This window comes from Ammospiza nelsoni, chromosome 1, assembly GCF_027579445.1.
Source record: "Ammospiza nelsoni isolate bAmmNel1 chromosome 1, bAmmNel1.pri, whole genome shotgun sequence".
NCBI lineage: Eukaryota > Metazoa > Chordata > Aves > Passeriformes > Passerellidae > Ammospiza > Ammospiza nelsoni.
In genome coordinates, this window is record NC_080633.1 from 68,823,454 (window position 1) to 68,848,509 (window position 25,056).

At 36.6% G+C, this 25,056-nt stretch overlaps 1 protein-coding gene across 1 annotated transcript in view; it reads right to left on the reverse strand.

The window, feature by feature from the left end:
• Positions 1-25,056, reverse strand: part of FARS2 (phenylalanyl-tRNA synthetase 2, mitochondrial) — a 228,541-nt gene that overhangs the window by 200,650 nt on the left and 2,835 nt on the right. The window contains exon 2 of the mRNA XM_059479395.1: positions 21,405-21,482. The gene's annotated coding sequence lies outside the window, so the exon portion shown is untranslated. The remainder of the gene's footprint in view (positions 1-21,404; positions 21,483-25,056) is intronic.

A 25,056-nucleotide genomic window follows, 5' to 3' on the forward strand; every position in this document is an offset into this window, starting at 1 on the left:
TGACACCAACCCAGCAAAGCATTTATACTGTTCAACATCTTTGTAATTCTTTAAATGTCTCCATAATGGCTTTAGCAGATTGGAGCAAAACAGTCAGTGTCCTGAAGAACCAAAGTTCTTCTTCTATCAGTTGATGAGATTTTTTTAATTTGTGGCCTCGCCTCTGAATCACTTCCTGCAGAAGCTTCCAGAACAAAACCACAGGGCTGTTCTTGCCCTGTCATCCCATAGCACCCAAATTTTTAATCCTTCTGGGTTTTTGCCTCAGATCAACCTGTTATGCATACCACATGCACAGTGAACCAGAATAAATATTATTTTGGTACATCTATTTTCCAGTGTCATGATATTTATTCATTCAAGTATCCTTCATGCAGGCCCTGGCTAAGTATTGTTCTTTCCTTTATTCTGGCATCTATCAAATCCTCACAGGTAACTAGTAATTTTATTCCCAAAGTAGTGAGAAAACAGAATTATTTTCCTGCTTAAATACTACCCATATCTAATGAACAGGTTACCATTTCTTCACCTCTCACAAAGCAGGAACAATAGCTGTAAGGCTTTAATCCTTCAGGTTAATTGAAAATCTTACAAGCCTACATCTCCACATCATAAAGTTTAATAGAAATTTCTCCCATCATAATGCACAGGTTTAAGTGGCTATGCATGTGACCCCTAAACTCATACTGATTACTTCAAAGAGCCTGTAAAGTTTTAGAAGGAACAAACAGTGATAACGCACAATCATAAACTGGAATAATTGTAGAGATTAAAAAGGACAGGAGAAACTCAGCAGAATTTTGTTCTTCATTTGTTTTTTCACACTTAGGGAAGGAAGGTCACTTGTTTGGGATATTTGGAGGAGAAAAAAAAATCACATTTTCTTCATCAGAGGTATTTTTTCTGGTCACACCTAAAACCCCACAAATGGTTAGAAAACAGACATGTAAAACTAAGTTTGTCTCTTCCTGTGATTTGAGAGTATTTTAGTGAGGCATATATAGGAAAACTGCCCAGCTCTAAAGGCCCTCCTCCCAGTTCTGAAAACCAAGTCAAAGAATAAAGCAGAGATCTCCATCCATGCCTGTTCTTTAATTTTCATATTTTTAAAGAGCATCTCATATCACTGGGCATTGTACTTAACACCTCCAACTTCTGGAATGGGAGATGAGAGCAGAAACCAAGCTTTCATTATATAAACACACTTTCCTTATGGAATAAGCTTAGAAATGTAAATTTGCAATTTTCCAAGCACAGTACAACAATGGTGGCTGGCAAATACAGACACCAACAAAAACACTTCTTTTATAAACACAGAGAAAAGGAAATAATGTTTTGAAACTGTCAGTGTATCATTTTATTGGCTTTACCACACATGAATAAAAAGAGCAAGCTCTGACAACAGTAAACACAATTAAATTGTTTGTTTCTTGCAAATGAAGCATATATGGTTTGTAATCCTGGTTTGAGTATATGAGAACACTGATCCCTTTCAACATCTGAGGAAAGAAGGCAAGAAAAACCCAAAGCACATCTACAATGGAAAGGGACGCATCTGGAAAAGAAAATCACTTATTTGGGTAAAGTTGGAGTAGAAGACAGGGTTGAAATTGAATTTTTCTCCTGTCTATCAACAGGCCTTGATTTTGGATAGATACTGTCCAATAGCCAGTAAAACATTTGCTGCATCTCGTAATCATTCATGTCTGTGCTATTTACATATGTGTATACATGTGCATACACACACTCTTACAAACTATATATATTTTTATATTTTTATATATTTATATATTTGATTACAAGCTGTTGCTCATTTATGCTTTTCTCTAGTTAACTAAGGAACAGTACTCTCCAATCTCTCCTCTTCTGTAAAATTACCTGGAAGCACATGTGACATGATTTCCACTGACTGAAGTATTTACACACAGACTGAACACATCTCTGCAAGTTATGCTCTGCCCTAGACAGAAGTTACTGGAAAGAATAGATTAAATCCTTCTGATCATCCCACTCATTCTGTCAATCTAGATAATATAAAGCTCCCTCCTACTTTCACATCAGTAACAGTTGAACTTTGTTATTTCATATTAAAAACAACAAGGAGGAGAAAAACATGTATTTTAAGGACCTGTAGAGCTGAAGGTTTATATGTATTTTCCCTCTACTTACCTCATCTCTAAATGACCTTCTTTAAGGTGAATTCCCAAGCAGGGTGAAATTCTAAAATATTTAATAGTTGTTTATTTATATATTTGTTTACTAATTTAATGTTTTCATCTTTCCTTTTCAAAAAGACATGAGTCTTATGCCAAGATTTCCCATGCTAGCATACCATCCCCTGTCCACCACAAGTTCTTCATTAGATGAGGGTATCTGAGTTCTTTGTGAGACAGAGCACTGACCTATGGGTGAGGAACTTCATGTAGCTGCACTGGTCTAACTGACAGTAGGATGCTTTCAAAAGCACAAAGCAGAACATCTGCAATAAAGGAGAACACTTTATACATAAATAAAGATATGCAACATCACTGGGGGAAATCTAGAACTGACAATCTCTCTCTTTCAAATTTTCCTCAATTTGATGGGCTCCTTTGCCTCAAACAAGAACGGGAGCAAGTTTTGTCACAAAACCTATTAAAAATGTGCACTCACAAAGCATTTGGGTCAATATCTCCACTTTGATTATATTGTTTTATTAGCCTCTTTAAACATTTAATTGCTACATTATTAAATAAACTGATGCAGGAATGCCTCAGTGTAATTAGCTACATATGTTATCCTGATTCAGGGAAATAATTCATTATATACACCTTACTTTAGATAATGGCACATTTGTATTATGATTTAAAGTGGAAGGGATATACTTGTTACCAGTCATTACTTTGGAGTTTACACTTTTGATCTCCTTCCAAAAGATGGCCTTTTTATACCCACTAGGCAGGTTTCTCTAAAATTGGAACAGAGAATGAATTGTGAGAAATGAAGTGAGAAGAAAGACATGAGGTCCTCAGTTGTCACATTCATTAAGAAATTTTTTGCATTAAAACCAAATTGTTCATTACCCAAGACATCCTGTGACTCAGTTCAGAGGCTAGTGGAGAGCCACAGAAAGTGGCTCCAAACCTACCATATCATACTTCAAAATTGTGGTGGGTGACCTACACTGAAATAAAAACAATATGGACTCCAGTGATGAAAACATATATAACTTCTCCCTCAAGCAAATCTGGCTGACACAAGTGGAATATTCTGTTCACTGGTTCAGATCATCAGTGCTAAAATCCACATTCCTGGGATAATTCCCTTCTGTATAGAAATTCTTCCTGAAAATATAAAGATAATTTCTTTTGGACTGACATTTAAAGTGAGAAGGGGCATCATTGAGGTCAAACTAAATTCAGCTATGTTGACATGGTTCTCCATCCCAAACAACAAACTACTGCTATCATCACTTCAGTCTTTTACTGCAGTTTAAAGCTCAATATTACAGAAATGCCAAGTAATTACCCAGAATAATCATGTGGAGAAAAAGTTCAGTTATCAACAGTTCAAAGCCATTGATAAAATATGCAATTCCCCAGAGGCAAACTGGGATGAAGAAAAGTTGCAAAAACCAAGTAATACTCTGTAAAAATATAACATTATGTAAATATTATATATTTCACTTTTGATTATCCAGTAGCCTTATCACTATAATCTATTCCTAGAATAAATTACAGAATAGATATTACACCATCAGAAATAGATATTATATAATAGATATTATAGTACTCAGAAAAAATAAACTATAAAACTTTGCACCACCACCAAAGAACCTAATATGTAGAACATAGCTCTTTAGCTCCTCAAATCGATCATCTGTCATTTATCTCTGTTCTTTCTATATGAGTGACAATAGCTATTTTTTAACAAAGGGGAGCAAGTATGGATATAAGGATAGGTAATGAAAAAAGAATGCAGTGACCATAATGAGGATAATGGGGTGTTCAAGGATTTCCTTAATTAAATGGCGGGTGGCAAGAGAAACTCTCAACAGCTACACAGAACAAACTACATTGCAACTAATAGGAGGAGGAGAAAGAGTAGGGGCACATCAAGAAAACATTTGGGTAGTATTCAATATTCAATATAAAATTCAATATTAAATATAAAATTCAACTGAGAGCAAGAGCTGCAAAAGGATGTGCTTGCAGCACAATGCCTGGAGGGGAAAAGAAGAAGGCATCCCAGATGTCTGCAAGAAAAAACATTTCTATTGTTTTCTAGTAAAAATATTCAAGAAAGCCAAATTGGAATTGAAACTCGAATCTATATACTATATAACATATAGCATATATACTATTATATCAGTTCAATTTAACTTTAAGAGCAACATAATACAATAATCTTAATAACTAGCAAGTAACAAGTAAGTAATTCTCAGTTAAAGATGATCAGATGTCTCAGGTTTTCCTATATCTGTGGCCACAGACTATATGTGCTTAAACATTTAAGGTTTAGGTGTTCATTAAGGCACAGATGTTCATCTGTGCTCACCTTTCTTCCAGTATTGCCTGGGTCAGTTTTAATATCATATCAGACAATAAAATTCGTGACCACAACTAGAAACCTGGTAACACAGTCCAATAGCATAGTACTGGCTCTCCAAAGGGATGGGAAAGCTGAGCTCTCTTGGAAGCAAGGATGAGGTTGCAAGGAGGATGGAAAGAAGAGTAGGACAACACAGGGAAACAGAGCTGTGAAACTGTGACCTATCCCTTCAGCCACAGATTTTTCATGTGGAGTCAAGTACAGGGTTTTGTTCATCCATTTTCAAATCCAGGTGATACATTTCAAATGCTTGCTGATGATGGGTGTGGGTTAGTCCCACACAGTTAGGTCCAAACACAGTCTAGACAACCTCCTATACTCACAATAAAAGGTTTGCTATTTTAGAAGCACATTGCCTATCTTGCCTCTTCAGAAAGGAAATAAATTCTTGATTAAACTTTTAAAAATGTAATTTTATGTAGATAAAGTTTGTCTTTTAATAACTTTGAATCATAGAGTCCGCTGAGTTGGAAGGGACCCATCAGGATCATTGAGTCCAACTTCTGTGTGCCAGATTTATGTTCTTGGGTTCTCTCATGATAACAAATGCAATAGAGGACAGATTCCCAATAGTTCTTCATTCTTTTAATATCTACATTTTAAAAAAGTAAGAGAACCTCTATATTAATCATCAAATTGGTAAAACAGTCCAGTAATAACTCAGTGTTGTATGGATTACTTCATAAGGACAGGCTGGGGAAAATAAAACTTGCAAGCTGGCTACAGAGAAGATGACAAAAAGAAGATATCCTTGAGTCCAATACTCAGCAAGCAAACAAAGACTTTGCATCAGTCCCTACTGGAGATCCCTTGGTGACTTTAGAATAGAGAACAATCAGAAAAACAGAAACAAAAAAATCCAGCAGATGGCTCTAAATGAGGAGAACAGAGACAGGTGACTAACTAGCCTGAGAGAAATAAAAATAAAATGGGAGCAGTGCCACAGTGTTATCATTTTTGTAGTGCCACCTGGAGAGGTAGCAGGCTTATCAATGAATGCCAAAAATGAACAGTACCCATCTGCTCAACCTAATAAATAACACTTACTAGAAAAAATACAAAGGAATATAATTCCCTTGGCACATTTTCAGTGGACCTGTTTGTTTAAAATATTTATTTGGGTCTTACATGGCTTAACAACTATTTGCTGAGAACACAATAATGCTTTAAGATGACCCTTGGAAGCATGGAGCAAGTCAGTAGCTGTAAGAATTCATGAAGACAGAAAGCTCCAATAACTTCCTTTTAAACAAGCAAAAGCTCCGCAATTACCACTGCTTTCAAAATGTCTTTAGAAAGATATTTCTGACCAACTGAATGGACTGATAGCAAAACCCTGAATGAGAGGCACTTCAAAGCCTGAAAAGCCCTCCTCTGGAGGTAACAGCAGCAGAAGGCATCTCCACTCAAAAAGAACTTCAAGAACCATGGTACAAGATCAGTTTACCTCCTCTGCCGTCCACCACAAATGGCAAAGAGTAACCATTCTGCTGATGCTAAGTGTGGATTGAGAAAGGAGGTCAGGCATGGCTGGAGGAAAAATGAGAAATGCTCAGGTCTCTTAACATACTGTTACAAAGAGAAATGGCATGGAAGAGAAGACTAAACAGGCAGATGGGTCTGCCTTCATGAGTTTGAAAGCAAAATGCCTCTTTAGCACTAACCTTTATCAACTCCAACCACTGCTTATGTAATGAAGGCGTAGGAGTACGGAACAGAAATTTGAACTTGCTAAAACTGAGACACTTCCAAGCTGGACTTTTGATTCAATGGTGTATTTATTTTTCATACATGACATATACAACTGGAAAATACCCTTGTCTGTTTAATATCTTCAATTCTACCACCTCCATAAAAGCAATATAAGTCTGGATTCACACAAAATTATCCAGAACAGGACAGACCACTGTACACAGCCTGTATACAGCTACTACCACTTTGCAAATGTTTCACATAAATGTTTTTGCACTAAATTTTGGCTTTCATCTGACAAAAATATGACAGAATGAAACTTAATATATGCATATACAAACATGCATGAAGGGAAAGAGGAACACAGCAGAAAGCAATTCTGAGGAGACCGAAATCACAAGACATGAGCAGACACACATCCACATAAACCAGAGTTCTGTAAATGTCTGTACACATGCAGTCATAGTTCATAGTTCCTATAACAGATTTTAAAAAACTCCCAAACAGCACTTCACCAAAACAAAGCCAGCAGGTACTGCACTGGTTCCTATAGACTCAACCAAGTACCAGCTGGCTCTTCCAGCTAAATCACAAAAGACAACACCACAGTATAACCATGCACATTATTTCTGCTGCTTTGTACTCCCTGTCTTAGCATGAACATAGTTAAGTAATAAAAACCCACCAACACGATTCTCTTCACCTGTGAACTGGCCCACGCTTTTTTGAAATAAGAGCAGGAATTCTTTGATACAATACCAAATAGAAGGCTCAGTTTAAATCCAAACAAACAAAGCCTTCCACCAAAGATAACAAAGTTTCAAGGATTTTAACTGTAGCATTTTCCACAAGACATTCCCTTTCTAGTCCAACTAAAACAGCTGGTTTGGGTTTTTTAAATAAGTATTTTTATGAAACACTTGCAGCAAAGCCTGAATCACTGAAAATTTGAACGCAAAACAGACATCCTTATGGTTTCATTTCTGTTATAAAAATTAGCCAGGATAAAATTTAAAGCTTTTATAATGTTAATCATTCAATGTTAGCAGCAAAAGATTCCTTCTATTCCCTCCTTCTGTTGACTGCATCTTATATTTAAAACATGTGTGTTCCAACAAGAGTAGGGTTCATTGCCATGGCAGAGAGATTTTGCCCATGCTACAGGAATGAATGGAGGCAGCTGCTGCCACAGCTCCTGACATCTCTGAGAATGGAAAAAATAAATTCCTTAAAGATACAACATATGTTCTCATTTTATCAAGCATTGAACTGTTCTCATTGTGATAAGAAAAAACACACCTCTAAGTGGTATCACTCCACTGACATAATTTCATATCCTTTTTATAATGGTCTCCTCCCAGAGGAGAGCATCCTGCCCCTAGCATGCCCAACACTGAAATATATTTTAGAAAAATTGTAATCACCGAACCAGACATATTCCTACACTTTAATCTCTGAAAACCTTTCACTTTGCTAAAACCTTGCACTAAAAAAAAACAAAAAACCCAAACAAACAAACACAACTAAACCCCACTAAGTTTAATAATTTTCTTTTTAAAGCAGCTAGTTATTAAGGATTACTCTACCCAGACTTGAAAATATTTCAGGATTGTAAAATTTAGGCTCATAAATCTCCCTAGGAACAAACATTTCCATTTGTCTCAGTGGAAGCAGGTTCAGCTTTTGATCTTTTATGATGATTCCTCTTCGACATGGAATTTTATCACACAAAGAACCTTAAATGGTTCCAGCTTTATTTAACTGATCTTTTTTTCTTGAACACATTCAGAATTATTTGGTATCTGCTTACTACATTGTAAAAGAAGAGTTTTTCTTCCCTTGCCTCTCCACCCAGGTTACCAGAATGACTGATGGTCACCAAAAATAAAACTTGCTAACTTGCCCACCCATAAAAATGACACTTCTGGAAATTGTAATTTATAGAAGTACAAGCAGCAGATGGATGCATTCCAGTTTAAATATCTGAATCAGAGCCTAAAGGGCCAGTAGTTATAAAATGGTCTTAATTTCATATAAACAGAGCAATCAATGGGTAATCAACAACACAGTAAGTATAAAATTCCAGTTTTGTCATGTACCATCGAAACTTTTTAATAAATTCATCCTGGCTTCTTTCTACTGACAAATACAGGTAGTTGGGAAAAAATGGCTCTAAAAGTATGATATCTACCTGCTTAAAAAAAATTCCTTCCAAAGGACATGGAACAATGAAGTGGAATTATTTAAGCCACACTGGAAGAAAAATTAAATGCATGAAATCTTTGCTGATGCTGGCATCAGGTTACTTCAGTTCTCACTCTAAGTCAGGAACATCAGAGTTTTTCTAGGACATCAGTCGTAATGCTGGCAAAATCCAACCAGCCTGTTGTCAGACAGGTGAAACAGACTGACTGTTCTCTCCCATATTACACCAGAAATCAACTTGTGTCAACTGAATCAAGGGTGTTTGGTTTTGCTTTTGAGTTGTGTATCTACTCTAAGGGTGTGAATCTAATTATTTGGTCTTATTGTAGTATGCTAGGAGGAGTTATGCTTAAATAATCCTGCTGGTTTTCCTGGCAGGCTTGGAAAATCAAGAAACTTCTGTGAGCAAAGCAAACAAATGCACAAACCTAACCAGATGCTCTTGGTGCACAGTAGATGAGAGTTTTCAGCTACCTAGACATCCTTAATTATTTTCAGCACATAAGTCATCTGGGTAAAGCTGTTTGTTGTAGTAAAGGTTGTGCATTCCTCTCTTGAGGTAATCTCATCTTGGAGCACTCAGCGTTTCATTGACATAATAAATAGAGCATTTTTTTCTTGCAACTACTAAAAAGAAAGTGAAGTCATAAAGAGAACCCCAAACCATCTTTTTCTGCAGCACCTAGAGTAGCCAATAAAAGGAGGTTTTCAGGTTTTTCATGCCACTTGTCAGATATTCTGTTACTGCTAAGCAATGGCAAAGAGCTCTCTTGTTGCAAGAAGCAGCAAACCCTTGGTCAGCCAAGACCCTTTAGCCCTGAATACTCAAAAATCAGCTTTTAAAAAGTACTTATGTTTATTTATTATCTTATATAAGAAGGGATTATGATGACTGTAAGACAAAAGGCTACTTGCGTTACACAGCAGTCATCAGTGCCTGGTGCACATTCATCCCCCAGGCTGTGGTATATTCGTATCTAGGAATTTATTTTGGGATCACCAGAGAACTCTCAAGAATTTCTACAAAAAACTTTCTACAGAAATGCTGCTTCACATCTCACTCTGTTTATGGTCTGTCTTGCTGTGAGGGTAAAAGTTTAGTTCCAAATGCAAATCACAGACTGTAAATATCACAAGGTGCTAGATGTGTCATCAGAAGGGAACCTCTAATAGCAACCATCAGTAGGAAGCACAACCCCAGTTTGCTAAAAATTCTGTATTCACATCTGATGATGACATTTTTATATAGTATCATCAGTGATGCTCTGAATGGGTATGCTTTGACAGGTGCATATCTTTGATTCTAGTGATACTATATTTTAAGAGTGATGTATATAGTAAGACATAGTTTCACAATGTAAATATATTACCTACATATGCTTTGCCTCAAAAAAACTCTACTAGCCTTTTCTTTTATTTTTTATACAGCACCTCATGTTTCAAGGAATGGAAAACAATTTTATATGAAATCACAAGCATTCTTTTTAAAATCAAAGTACTTTGAATACTTTCAGGAACAGAATAAGGTCACTTAAGTGCAGATTCTGGCTTGACCATGCACACCTGAGGCAGGAACTCCAAAAGGCAGATGGTTTGGCTGCAGAGGTGGGGTGGGGAGGCCATGTGTTTGTGTGTTTTCTGCAGGTGTGCACATGGGGAATGTGGACTGCAAAAAACCATATCCTATTCTGTCAAACCACTTCAAATTGCATAGAGTATTTTCCATGTACTGCAATGCTTGAGCAATCAAATTTGCATCAGATGGCCCACTCTACTAATTGTTGAAGCATATATTGGAATATCTCCACAGCTCAAAAAATCTTTGACACATACAGAAAATACAGCAAGAACTGCATTTCTCCACTGTGTTTTGGAATAGCAGTAATTTCCCCTGGAATGGGAAAAGCAGACAACCAATTCTCAAACTGGGTAATTAACTACTGCTCACCTCTTGCTGGTCACAGTTACCACAAAGGAGGAGCTTTATAGTACTAATGAAAGATTGGAGAAAAGAAATTTTTCGCAAAATTGCAGGGCTGAACAAATGAACTCTACCAGAAAAAGAGTTTATGCTGAACCTTGCTTTCAGGATGCATAAGCCCCCTCTTTTGGTTCAGAAATTCCAACTTAGTCATTTCAGAAAGAAGTATGAGCTGCAGGACAGTATGATCCTGATACAAAGAACTCAGTGATTTAACAACTAGGATTCTCTTCCCCATCAAAGACTCATAACATGCAACCTTGACTAAAATCTCAGTTACAAGTCCTGCAGAGAATTAAAGCACCAGTTATGGTGAAGGTCTATCTCCCATTTTCTAACTTCTCATGGCAAATACAGCGCACTAAGCAGCAAAACTGCCCACAAGGAAAGTAAAGTCTAATGACAATAAGAGAGGGATGGTCCCAGAACTAAGCTTAGGGATGAGTTTTGAAGATAACCCCTGGACCAATCTCCTTTAGAAATTAATACAGGCTTTACTTCTGTACTTCACAGAACCACAGGATCACAAAATAATTTCAGTTCAAAGAGACCACTGGAGGTGGCCTGGTTCAAAACCCTGTCCAAAGAAGGTCACTCAGAGGGACTTTCCCTACTTGGATTTGACAGTCTCCAGCAAGAGCTTCAACAACTTCTCTGGGCAACCTAATTATGGTCATTTGGATTTAGTGCTCTCCCTACCATGATTTCTTCATACAGAGAGATCCACACAAAGCATCTGCTTGCTAATACACAAAAGCTAACCTAGAGTATGCCTAAATGATGTTTTCAAAAAGGGAAAATGAGCAGATACTGCATGTGCAAAACTTGGGAAATATTAAAGGTTCACAAGTCACACAAAAAGAAATCTCACACTTACATATCTACTCCTCAAGTTTCAGAAACTGCACTTACTATTTACTTCTATCTACTTTGTCTACACCTGACCTGTAGTACATGATGCACTGTAAAGGTCCTACCTTTCCTTTTCTTTTTGCATCTGGCTACCAACACTACAAAAGTGAAATACTAACTGAATTTGAGCTCTTTTTTAAAATTATTTTTCACAGTTATGAATTTTCATTCCAAACATGTAGAATATTTGTAATTCAGAATTTAGTTGTGGAAAGGTGGGTGTTATACCACAAAATCAGGAGATTTTTAACTTTAATTCATTTCAGATGCCATATATCACAAATTGAGATGTTAATTAACACAGAAAAGTTGATAGGTTTATAAAGAGCTATTGTGTATACTTTTCCAGATGATGGCAACATGCTGACAGCTTTAAAGAAGTAGATGTGCTACTGTAAGGTTTATTGTCTAAGCAGCTTCCTCCCTCTGCAGCAATCTAACATTTACAGTTGATGATAACTTCTATTATGTTCCAATATTTGCTAATCATCTCAGAGACTGTGAAAAACAGCACCATTTGTCTCAAGCTCTCTCCTGCAAACACACTATTCTTCTAAAAGACAACATATGCAATGTTTTCTCTTAAAGCATCCATTCTCAGTTCTTTTAAAATATTTCAGACAGCACTATCCTATTTTCCTCTTCTGTAAAATGTGTCAGCCAACAGAACATAATTCATTCTCAGGTTTACAGTAAGCTTTCCTTTGCAAGCAGCAGAACTAGCAAAAGTCTGTTTCCTCTGTGTTTGGAAGCAAAGTTAGTTTGCAGATTCAGTGGTAAGGGACAAATTCATCCTGCTACCTCTCTTTTGCCTATGGAGTTTATAGGGTTTATCTTCTTCATAAAGCCCTTTATTCTCAAACACCACCTGTACCTTGCTGTCTCTGGTGACCCAGACATTCTGTGTGAAATTTAACTGAAGCGGAAAAAAGAGGGCTGACAACAGATGCACAAATACCATCTTGGAGACATAATTTCCTTAGGCCTTTATGCTTAAAACCTGAAATTTTTTACAAAAGTATTAAACTCAAGCTAACAGTGTCTTCAAAAAGTGATGGCAAAACATCACACCCAGCAACAGCTTAAGTGGAAGTAGCACTCTGATTCTCAAAAATGATACAACTTTAGTCTATTCTCACTGATAAAGGTCATTGCTAAAGCAATCTGCCACTTTGGGGGCAGATGACACTTACATACATCCACTTCACTTCTCTCATATCATTCATCCAGGATAGTCCCTGCTTTCACCAGGCTGCAACACATTTAAGTGTGAACACATTGATTAACAACCAGAAATCTGAAACAAGCTGCCACTGCATTTCACTATAGATGAGCAGGGATTGCTGGAGAGACTTTGTGGAGTCAAACCATACGTGCACAGGGGGGCTGTGCAACACAAACTGCACATTTCAATACAGGCGCAGGATATCCTGGGCAGAAGACAGAGTCATTGCTTTTCAAGGGTTTGCTTTTTCAAAAGTGTTGGGAGGTATGACAGCAAAGATGACTGGTTTTTCTGAAACAGTAGAAGCACACAGAAAACAATACACACAGAAAAACACACAGAAACAATAAGCTATTTCAGAGCCAGAGAAGTTGATGAACTGACATATTCAAGCATAAGAAAACAAATCCCAACTCCTAATCAGTAGAGGTCAGACAACTGTTTTTCAATTGTATCCTAGAAATTCTTGTGGCAGTCAACAAACAGAAGGCTTGTGACAGAGTAAGAAAAGTTTTCCCAACTTGTGTAATAATAACTTGATTTTTTAACTATGCTGTATCAAAATATATAACAAGCAAGATAGGATATCTTGCTTCACAATACATTCAGTAATACATTAAACAGTATTTTTCTACTTTTAATTCTGTCTGACACCAAAAAAGTAGACTGTGTATATATTTTATTCGCCTGTTTCTCAGATTTGTACCTTAAAATATCACTCCCCTTCTAAAAGGAGTTAATAATTTTGTAGTGAAACAAAGGCAAATGAGAAAAAACATTGGCTTACCAACATCCCTTCTCAATTGCAAAGGCAGAAGTAGCAATATAACCTCATCAAACAGCAGCTAGAAACATATAAAACAAATAAATATACTTGGATCACCTACTTAATTCCTTTTCTGTTGTTTGGATCACTTCCTCAAGCACACAAAACACACAATACACTCCAAAATCGTTGCAGATGATAAACAATACATCAGCATGGCCTAAGAATATGTCATGCTTATTTGAGAAGGCAATGTCTGCCACAAAAGGTTCTGCCTATGTTCTGTGTTATGTTGCAGTTGCTACAAAACATTTTCCTGTAAAGCAGTAGGGAAAATACCATCTAAAACCTCAGCATCTGGTTGGTATAGTATTTAATGCTGCTTCAGTAACTCTTAAATGTCCTTGAGAATAAATAATCAAGGCTCCTTTTAATATTCTTTGTCACAGACTTAATTTTTCAGGTTAGTTTTCATTGACAGGTATGTAACTGACACCTTAGAGAATTCGTATTTATTGTGCTACAAACTGGGTGCAAACTACCAAAAGTATAAGCAAACCAAAGTGACAGATTTATGGCTAGTTACACAACTGATAAATTGAGAAAGTGTGGTCTTAGCTTATAAGCCTTTCTCCCTCAATTTCTATACCAGCCATTCCTATTTATGCTACTAATCCATAAGAAGCCTGGTAGATTTGATAAACTTTTAGATTGTAAATCATTCAGACTCACATCAGGGTCTGCCAAAGCAAACAGGACACACCTACATGGAATCTCTGTGTCCAGTGCCAGCACCCACAGCCAGCTCCCATCACCCCTCCTCTCTTGTCCCAAGCAGGACCTCAACTTCACCAGCTGCCCCAGGAAAGGCCCTGGGCCAGCTCACCTGATAACAAACAATACAGGAAGGAATAAGGTGATAGAAATCTGGTTCTAACAGATTTCAAAGGGTAAAAACCCTGTTTTCACAAGGTAAAAACATTTCAAATGCTTCAGATAAGAAATTTAGCCATTCTCAACTATGACTGTCCAACAGCTTTGCCTACAAACTTGCCCTTAGCAGAGGAGTTTTCTCTGGTTCCTTCTCAAACTTGCATAAATGTAAAGGTATCCCAACATGAAGCTGCACTGTTTTACAAAATTAAAAGAAAAATTAAATGACAGCATTAATAGAGATGCCGTCAATGTGATCCATGATAAAAATATACTCTATTGGATAATTAAATATTTGCTATTAGAGAAGGTCATTGCTCTGATGCAAAGAGAACCTATCAAAACTCCATTTTTAACCCTTACTGTTAAATATAACATCTGGGGGACAGAAGGAATTAATGTATTTGAAAATTAGACATAGCATAAATCTACAAGTTGCTCCTTTTTCCAGAATACAAACATTTTCAATGACACAGAAACAGATATGTTTTATGTGTAATGAATGAAAGATGAGCAGATTGTATCTTATCATTAGAAAGAAAGGAAGAAAAAGAGGTTTAGCATAAAATGTGTCTTTAAAATGGAGGTCCACCAATAGGAAAGTCAATTGTGGGTACTTCTGCACTTGCCACATCATAAACACACAAATATATTGGTTTATGTAATTACCATCTCAGTAGGTAAGGAACTAGAAAAGCCAACATCCCAGCATTTCCCAAGCTTGCTACTAATTAAATCATATGCATACCAGTTCAATCCAAGGATGATCAAAGTTAATGAAAAAAAATTTCAATTTAATTCAATGAACTGTGGATCAGTTCCAGACATCTAGCTGCTACTCCATCCTCTTTCTTCTTTATCAAAAAGCACTCCAACAGTGTGAAAGTGAAGAGGACTCCATATGAGTCTACAGATTTTGTGATTTTGTATTTCCCCTCAGATCGGAATTTTAAATTAATTATCTGACAGTTGACTACATTACATAAAATTAAATATTCTTTTCCATGAAGGTGGATTAGAGGCTACTCCTGGTTTGGAAGGAAAACTGACTACTAATATTACTGTTACATGAATAGCTTTAAAAGATTTCAACTGTCTCTTTCATACACATACTCCTTCATTATAAATTTATTTATGTGTCCCGCTGCTCACCCCTGCAACAATACCTTGCCATACCTGAGCATGTAAAATGTTAGTCCAATGTACTAGAAATAGGGCACTAAATTTATAAGGCTTTCAAAGATTAACAGAAAGACAAATTAATGTCATCTAAAGAAAAAAAAATCAGTGCTCAGATCAAATATCTATTTCTAGTTACGATGTGTGCGATGTCACAACCAACAAACAACTTCAGTAAACTGGACATAACATTTATGAAACCTATCTGAATAGCCTTTGCTTCAATTCTTATTAACAATGTTTTTTCACATTCTCTTTTTCACTAAATATTTGTATTAAAAATGATAATTTAATTTTATCATCTCAAAACTCATCTCCCAGTGCTCTCCACGTGCTTTGTAGCCATGGTTTCAGCAAATGTCCTTTCAGATCAGCCTAAAGGCTCTCATTTCTTTAGAACAGAGCTGGGCAGGAGTTGCTCTAAAATCTTTATTTGGCAATTTAATATATGCATCACTTTTAATAGACACTGCATGATGTCTCAAATGCAATGAGTATCACACAGGAAATTAAATTTTAAAAAATAATCTTTCCTGTTCAAGAATGAACAGTCCATTAAATGAAAACTGAAGTTGTCAGCTTTCAACAGGAAGAATAGTATCTATGCCTGAAACTTCACATTCCATCTATATAGGTTTTGCAGTACAGGGATATAAGCTTAAATGAAAAATGGTGTTTTGACATAGTTCCAAAAACATTTATCTGTGCAGCACTGCCTAGTTGTCCACCTCACATCTTTTGTTTTCTGAGACAGATTTCAAGCATTTCCTGTTGGAAAAAGCTTTTTTGTTAATCATCAGCTCCTTCTACTTCATGTTGGAGAAACACACTAATAACAATGGGAAGGGACTGGTGCTACTACAATTTCTATTGCCCCAATTCAGGTGTCCTTCACTGTACCTACTCAGAAGCCCTGGACAACTCTGCTGTGCCACTGGGAACTTCATGAGCAGGGAGTCAGAGATGCAGGATTTTATTCCCATGCAAGGTGAAATCATCTCTCATGGAGTCCTAAAATCCTGAATCAGAATGTGAAATGATCTCCCAGGACACTTCCCCCTCTCTCAACCACTGTGTAAGATGGAAGAGATGTAAAGAGAGGGATGTCAGAAAATTATGACTGAAATCCTTACCATCTTTCTCCTGTTTCTCTTCGACAGGGAAGCTTTCTGCACAGCCACTTTTAGGCATCCAATTAAAACCAAAGTTAGCAGGGCTTTTACTGGGTCCAGACATGTAAGAAATGGTCCTTAAACTCAGCCCTTGCCTGAGTATGGCACAGTTACAGGACAACAGACTTACAGTTTAAGATACAATGAGTAAAAACGGAGTCCTATAAATTTACCCACATGCTAATACTGCTCTTCAAAGAAAAAGAGATACTTACACTTTAAAACACTGCTATCAGCTCATTCTCCTTAATAAGAGCCCACTGTCTTTGAAACGTTAAATGGGACCTACTAAGAAATAAATTCTATTTGCTGCAACACCTTTTCTTTCATAACGTGAAAACTTTTACTGTTTTTGTACAATTTCTTATCACTGAAGCTCTTTTCTATTGACTGAAACAGAAATCAACAACCAGATTTTTTTTTTTTTATTCTCCCACTTATGTATTAGTGATCTAGGCGGTTGTGTTCCCTAACTGTTACAGTGGTCTAGAAGCAGAAGACCCCCTCATCTCTCAAGAAGTATTAACCCAAAGTTTTATGCTAGAATTTAAAAAATTTGCTATGTTACAACAAACTAAATTTATTTAGAAACTTTGTATCATCATTTGCATTTGATCCCAAATCACATGGGCTGCAAACATGAGTAAAGCATGAAAAACAGAAATAAAAAAGTATAGGGAAAAGCAGCTAGCCTACACAGGGTGCAGTATTGACTTGCATGTTGTAAAAGGAAAAAAAACCAAAACAACTCACCACACATCAGTTTCTAAATGACACAGTTCATTCCAACCCATTTAACCTACAAAAAATGCTGGACTCCATGAACAGCAAAATTTGAAAACAATACAGGCAGCTCTGCCAGCAAGTCTCACACAATCACAGTATCTGTCTCAATACAGCTGGTCTCACAGCAAAACAAATTTCAGAAGGTAAAACAAAAATGAAGTAAGATTGCACTGCTAAACATTTTCAGTTTGCCTTCCTTTGACCTGGTCTCCTTAGCAAACTTATTTACTCTATTTACATATTTATTTTTTAACTACTTTGCTGTTATTTCCTTGATTCCAGCACTAAAATTTACCACAGGTGAATGGATAATGTACCCCTTCTAAATTCCACATGACTATCAAGCCTGTGTACTGCCTCCTCAGTCTTCCAATACACTACTGAGCTGCAAGATGAAGGACTTATTTTAAGGACAAGCTTTAAGACTTTAAGGAAGTCTTATTTTAAGACTCTTTTAAGCACAAGTGTACCCAAGAAGACACTCAAGAATTAACCACCTAGCCAACCTCCATCAACCAGCTTAAAAACTTCACCTTGCATATTCTACAGTTATGAATGTATACGGGTTACAAAAAGACAGAAAACCTGATTTGCAAAAATTCTACTTATATTATGAAACACCTTCTGTAACTACAGCTAAATAAATGTATTAACTATGTTTAAAGCCTAAGAGTAAAAAAGTAGTATTTTCCTTACAAATTCTTCAACTGCAACAACTGACACTGAATTATAAACAATACTGCTGATAAATATTCATGATAAATATAAGTCCCCTCAATTTAAAGTTCTGCCTATTCAAATAAATATAAGTCAAATTTTAAAATGCATTTGCTCAATCTTGCTACAATTTCCTGATACAGCTGTACTATGGTTTTGTTAAAATTTTAGAGTCGGGATTGATTCATATGTATTCAGGCAAACCTCCCTCGTAACACTGTATTTGATTACATCTGGACATGACTGCCTTTACAGCATTTCAGAGGTGCTGACATCTCCAATAACTTGTAAAAGAAGAACTAGTTCCAAAATATTCTGTAGCAAGCAAAGCAAGGCAAGCATGACTTAAAACAGATTCCAATAGTGTCTTCATGCAGTCCTGCTACTACCAGATTTTAAAAAAGGCTTTAAAGTATCACATTAAAACGAACAAGACTAGTGTTGCTAACTTCTTTCCTTGTCATTAAAGCTAGAAAATAGGAAACACTTGAGTCCATGGCTCACAGCTCCCTAGGATAATGGGCTCCCAAGCAGCTTAATGTTTTAACGTCTGTAATCTTCCTGGGGAACATCTCTGTAAGGCTTGCTAATGTTGATATACTTACTCTAGACAAAGCCCAGCTCAAAGAACAAACTAAAATCTTTGTATGAAAAGCTTTGAGAAAGCCACACATTTTAATTATATCAGAGAACCCTTCTGTGACACCAGAAATTTGCAAGCCACACTTCCCCCTCAGAACAAGCCTCAGTGAAAGAAAACTTAAGACAGAACTCAGAATGCACATCTCAGACTATGGCACAGGTGTGTATATGTATATATATGTATGTATATAAGTTTATGTATTTATTTATATTTATATAATTTATATATTTATATTTAAGACTATTCACATAAGTATTTCTACATCCAGTCTTTAGATACCAAAGACAACATCCCCTCATTCTGCATTCTGAGCCAAGACATACACATTGACTAGGTGAAAGAAGATATGAAAGTCAGGGAAGTAAAGAAAATAACAACATGAAAGAATCAAGTTTTTATTATTAATGAGAGTAAGATGTTATTATAGCTCCAGGTCACATATGACAAAACAATCTTCAGTTAATGCCACATCTGTTACATACTGAGAGAATCAAATTTAAAACATAATAATTGTTTTGGTTTGTTTTCTTTAAAACCATCTGTAGAGCTGCAATTTGCCACATGCTGAAAGATTGTGTTCCACACAGGCCCAGCAGTGTTTGCCACTCAGGGTCAGGACTGGAACCCCAGGGGACACTGGGGTCAAATGAACTCCTAATACCAGGAGGTATTAGGATTTGGTAGAATCTGCAGTATTGCTTAAATTTACTTTATTTAAAAATTAATCCTTTCAATAACAACTCGGGAAGTCTGACAAAGTAACTAGAATAAACATGGTGCTCCCACATACTTAGTTCAAGTCTATCCAGCAGAGTTTCTGTCTGTAGAATGAATACTATATTAAGAATATAACCTACCACAACAGAACAGTGATACAATGGCAGTATAAAATAAGATACATTGCAAGTGGAAGTGGAGGGTGGAACAAGAACCACAATCTGTGCAGGGAGGAAGAGGGACAGAAGGGAAACAGAAAAAGTTAATCTCTTTCAAGCCACGTCTATATGTTTAGACAACATTCTTTTATAAAACTGTACAAAGTTAGCGTGCCAACATAAAAAGCAAGCAGCTATTCTAAGTTCAACAAACCTATACAGAGCCAATATTTAATTACCTCTTCAATATGTGATAATTTTACACATATAATGCCATATCTGTCCGTTTTACAATACTGCCTTCCCATAGGAAGAGCTGGTGTAATGCACTATGCAATTTTCACACTGTAACTAATTAGTATAATAAAATAAAAGTTAAAAAAAATGTTTAAAAAAAGCTGTGTTCATAGTCAAAATAAGTAAGAAAGCAATTTAAAAAATTATGCAAATTCTCTCAAAAGTAAGAACACTCTCAGTCAAGGTCTTGAAAACTTTCTTGAAAGTCAAATCAATTTTGAAATTCTACATACACACACACAAAAAAAGTACTATTAAATCTGTGTGAGGACCTGATAATTGGCTCTCTTTATCTGTTTTCTCCATTTTAGACACAGCACATCTACTTCACCAGGAGCCATTTCCAAAAAAGGAACGAGTTAAACAATAATTAAAATCAAGTGCATAAACATTAATTAAAGGAAACAAAGCATGTGTACCACCAGGTTAAAACCAACATGCAAACAAAATGAAACAACAGCAGCAACAACAAAAATCCCCATAACCTGACCTTGGTCTAAACTAATACTAGGCTACAAAATATATCTGAAAAAGTTAATCACAGAAATTGTAGAACAAGGAGATACTTAATTCAAGTCTCCAGACAGATGAACTCTCACAAATGTTCCCAGAATAGTATTTCAAACTATTTCTTCCCCCATTCCTCTTTCCCACCTTTCAGCAGAATGTACACCCATTCCTATAGGAAAGTTGGCAGCTCCACTTCATAGGTCTGCATCCCCACTCATTCCCACTCTTCCCACTCATTGGAGGGAGGACACAAACCTTATTAGGAGCCACTGGCAGACACTGCCTTTCACTGATGCTGCCATGGGGTCATGTAGGCAAGAGACTGGAAGATAATGGTGGGGTTTGTAAAGTCCTAACTATTGCTCTCCATAGACCCCTGAGATCATTCTCCATTCACCAGAGCATCCCATCCCACATCCAATCCTATCCTATCCCATCCCACCCCACATCAATTGTAACTGGCCTGTAAAATGAGATTTGCCACCTCTTCTCACCCTGAACAGCAACTTATTGCCTAGGTAGTTAGGCAGATTTCAAAGGGATTATATTCAAGGATTTGGACATACTCCAATATAAAGATGATAAATTCTGAATTTCTTCTTCAGAAGATTATTACTTCTACCTCTTTATCTCTCTCTCATTATTGTTACACACCTATCTTTATGTCTCAAGTCTTGTAATTTTCTTTGTATAAGGAGTAAGAGAATGCATGAATTCTATATGGAAAGCAAATTTATATAGCTATCATACATGTCCCTAGCAGTTGGTGAAGATGAAGAAAGCCTTTTTTAAATTACTAAATAATATAAAATTTAATTATTCATTAAAATGGAGAGAGACTGAAAACTTGTTACTAACTAAACAGGCTGGTAGTGCTGGTGTCAAAGATTCAGAAATTGAAATTTATTTTTACTTATTTACCTGCAAGCAGAGATAATCTTTCTTCAGCTCTGCTTCTTTTGCCTGCTAGCTTTAGTCAGTACTTTGCTCCTTCTCAGGCTGAAAGAAAAATTTTGACAGAGTCACCCCAGATATAAAAAACAGAAGCAGAAATAAAATGAGAATTCTATCTAGAACTGTGAAGGCATGTAAGGAAATATTGACAATTCAGCTGATCTCACAAATCCATCAGAAGCATGGTATATACAGGAACACGTCTCTAATGCACTGTCACTCATTGTCAGAGCTCTGAGGGCATAAAACCAATAGTGACACAAGATGAAAGATCAAAAATGTCAAGGATCATGCAAAAGTAAGTATCTTAAACTCTACGACTTCTACAATCCCTAATATGGCTATGTTGTTTTCCTCATTTCAATTAAAGCACTGCTCCATAGTCTTCTTTCATCTCTGGAAACAATCTGCTTCAGCTTCCTATTCAAAATATTGATTTTTTTCCTGGATCAAAAGTCCAAGCTACTAGAATAAAAAGTCACATATGGATGCACAGCACTATATAAAATGAAAATGTGTTGCAAGTGGAAAATCATATTCCCCCCTCCCCTCATCCCAGTCAGAAAACTAAACAGATTGCCTACTTAAAATCCACTCAATCCTTGATGATTTACCCATCCACTCTAAACAACAATTTTGCTTAATTTTCCTTTCACTGAAAGAAAGAAATGTCCTTGGATAACACATTTTCTTACATCAGACCGAACTACCTCATAGCAACATGATACTTCTACACCTACTGATACTTTGATCTAGGAATTGTTTCCAACAAATAATCACACAATAATTATTTATAAGAAAACGACTACTTGAAGCTGATTTTCATGGAGGACTTAAGCAGTAGTCCTTGAGTGGAGCTACCCTTTAGTGTCATCTGACAAGAAAGGCCATGCCCACAACCCGGGGAGCAGAAGAAGTGGGATGCACACAAGCACCAGGATGTTTTTGATTTCACATACTTGAGACATGGGACTGGGTAAGCAGAAGAAACCCCCACAGCACTGTGTTAGCTGTGCACCAATCCCCAAGGCTGAAACATGGAGAATCAGAGATGAAGGGCATGACCTTTACCCCTACAGCATGATCACGTGCATGCCTGAACACATATTTACATGTTTTTCATGTGCGCACTCACATACACATTTATACATGACAAAAAATAAACTCAAAGTTCTAGAGAAAAAAGAACTCTGCTCTAGCAAAGTGTTTTATCATGATCTTTAACTCAAAAGATTGGCAGTACCATTTGTATCCAACCTGCCAAACTGGAAATCCCAAGTCAGCAAAAAATATACAGGAGCAGCTACAAAGAGAATCTCAATTATTCTTAAACAAAATATCAGTCCTTGTTTTACTTCTAAGTTTGCTTCCTAAGCTAAAATTTTCAATATCCTCTGAAAGAGGGCAGAAAAAAATATCAAAATAACTACATCATTTAGCCTGGCTGGCTGACAGCTACTGAGAAATATGATGATAGTGTAAATCACAGAGGAGGGAGAAGGATTACACAGTGTGACTCTAAAGGGGCATAAATGAAAAACTGGGATGAACTCAGGCAAGAGGGTGGCATAGGATGAGCATCAGAAAACATTTCTTAACAGCAATACAATATAAAGTAGAATATATTTTCTCACAGACAGAGAAATTATTTAAGGCTAAATTTGATAAAATACTGGAAACCACAGCAAAGAAAGCATTTCTGAATTTATGAAGTCATGGATGAGAACACTTCATTAATCTTGTCCTCATTATGCTTCTCATGATTAGGTTTCTGAGCAAGATTTCAGTATAACAAAAAAACACACAGGAAAAATATGTTCATTTTTTCTTGAGTTCTTGTCTTCATCAGCATTAAGATTAGAAGTGTTTAGAAGTTTCATTTGCATTTGAGGCAACTATTACATGTTGAGCTATTTAAGCATTACTGGTAATTTTAATCCCCTATTAGTTATTCTTTTGCCTATAACACAAAATTATCCTTTTAATTCTGGACTTCTATAGTATTTTTATTTCAAGCATTTCAAAGGATTTTACCAACATATGCCCACTAAGAACATCTTTCAAAATCCATATGGTGCAAAACACTGCCTTTCATTAATCCAGAAGTTATCCTGTGACTGCTGAACTGTCCAGCTCCTTAATTGTCAGGTAACACAATGCCCATGAAGTCCTCTGGAGGACTTAAGCCACAGGAAATTAGAAAGTCAAAACTGTGGCCAAAAAGGAAAACAAAATTCAGTGTTTATTTTAGTCTGATGCCTGCAGCATCAGTGCTAAAACAGGTGTTCCCTTAGAAGACCAAGTATTACAACAGGAAATGCACTACTGGTTGTGTTTTGCTTTTCCTATTATTGCTGCTCTCACAATCTTAATTTAAACAGTACACAACATTCTGCAATTCAGTTTGGAAAGAGATGGGGTAACTCACAAAAAGCTGTCTGAGGGTTTTGTCACCATTATTTTCTTCCCTCTGAGCTTCCCGGCAGAATTTTTTTAAATGCACAAAGAATTTAGGAGTATAGCTGCATTTGAAATATGGAAGTTTCTCCTCCTAAATAAAAATGTTCTTTTCTACAGGGCAACCAACTAAATACAATTTTTTTAAAATACCAGAGTCAGTCAAGGCCTCCTGGTGATACTGTGGAAATTTTAATTCACCCCACAGAACAGTTAAATTACATTTTGTTACATTTGTCACTGAAATCCCAAACTTCTTGTGATTTATAATCCTTCTTTTAAAGATCCTATTCTACACTGTGTAGGATCTCACTGTGCACAACCCTATCAACCAATAACTAAGACAAGGAAAGGAGACACCACACCTCTGCAGCATGGAAAAATTAGCATATTTTCACAACCTAGAAAACAATTACTAAAAGTGATTATAATATCACAACAATCAATTATTGTTCTGATCCCCAAAGAAAAATAATGAGAACCAACAGCAGCATACCAGGAAAGCACTGAAAGTGTTCAGTGCCATGTCATGAAGCTGAAATAACGCACCACAAGGAACAATTCAGCAACAGATGACAAGATATTGAATATGTCCTAGAGAGTAGAACAGCTCTTTCTTTCCACTCCAGTCCACAGCCCCTACAGGTACTTCATCCAAATTCCTTTCCCTCTCCTCTTTTAGCAAGTACACACTGAAATATTCTAGGTACTGATAGCATTATATCCTCTCAAAGTGCTTATTTATCCCAAGAGATGCAGAAAGGCAAGGCACATGCCACCTTCCTTCCCAGACCAAAGGCTGAAAGCAAAGACTTTTGTACAAATGAACACCACCAACCCTAAATCCAGGTGCAGTTTTCCCCTCAGGAATGAGGAGGCAGTTCATGAAGTGGTTACTGCTGCTTCCCCATACACAGGCCCCAGCGCCACTGGACACACAGTGGTCATTTGGGCTGTGTCTGTGCTTTGAATGTGCACTGGTACCGTAAACAAAGGCCAGCAGAACCACCTGTATCCCAGCCACAGCAGTGTCCACTTCCTGCAGAATGACACAACTTCTGCAGGTACCATAACCCATCGCTTCCAAGAAAACACAACAACAAATGCAAAAACAAAAGGAATTAATTTTTCCACTTAACAGTGCCAAACCAACTGCACAAAG